At 50.6% G+C, this 508-nt stretch overlaps 1 pseudogene; it reads right to left on the bottom strand.

The window, feature by feature from the left end:
- Positions 1-161: 161 nt before the first annotated feature.
- LOC111476368 lies at positions 162-281 on the bottom strand (annotated as a pseudogene).
- Between the last annotated feature and the right edge of the window lie 227 nt (positions 282-508).

Below are 508 nucleotides of genomic sequence, written 5' to 3'. Positions count from 1 at the left end.
AACGCATGCGGGGCGGCATGATCGAAACGCGATGGGCGTGAGCGGGGGAGGGGTTCTCATTTGTAGAGAAAGGAAGAAAAGAACTGGGAGAAATTGAAAGAAAAAAAGGGGTGCTCCCAAGTGGTCAACCAACTTAGTACTACTCTCGCCCAAGCACGCTTGACAAGAAAAAAAGGGGTGCTCCCAAGTGGTCAACCAACTTAGTACTACTCTCGCCCAAGCACGCTTGACTGCGGAGTTTTGATGGGATCCGGTGCATTAGTGCTGGTATGATCGCACCCGACATGCCATCCGCATAAAATCGGATTTAACGCATGCGGGGCGGCATGATCGAAACGCGATGGGCGTGAGCGGGGGAGGTTCTCATTTGTAGAGAAAGGAAGAAAAGAACTGGGAGAAATTGAAATTGAAAGAAAAAAAGGGGTGCAACACGAGGACTTCCCAAGTGGTCACCCAACTTAGTACTACTCTCGCCCAAGCACGCATAACTGCGGAGTTCTGATGGGAT

This window comes from Cucurbita maxima, unplaced genomic scaffold, assembly GCF_002738345.1.
Source record: "Cucurbita maxima cultivar Rimu unplaced genomic scaffold, Cmax_1.0 Cma_Scf08285, whole genome shotgun sequence".
Lineage (NCBI taxonomy): Eukaryota > Viridiplantae > Streptophyta > Magnoliopsida > Cucurbitales > Cucurbitaceae > Cucurbita > Cucurbita maxima.
Note: the sequence above shows the minus strand (reverse complement) of the source record. Positions and strands in the feature narration are given on the sequence as shown.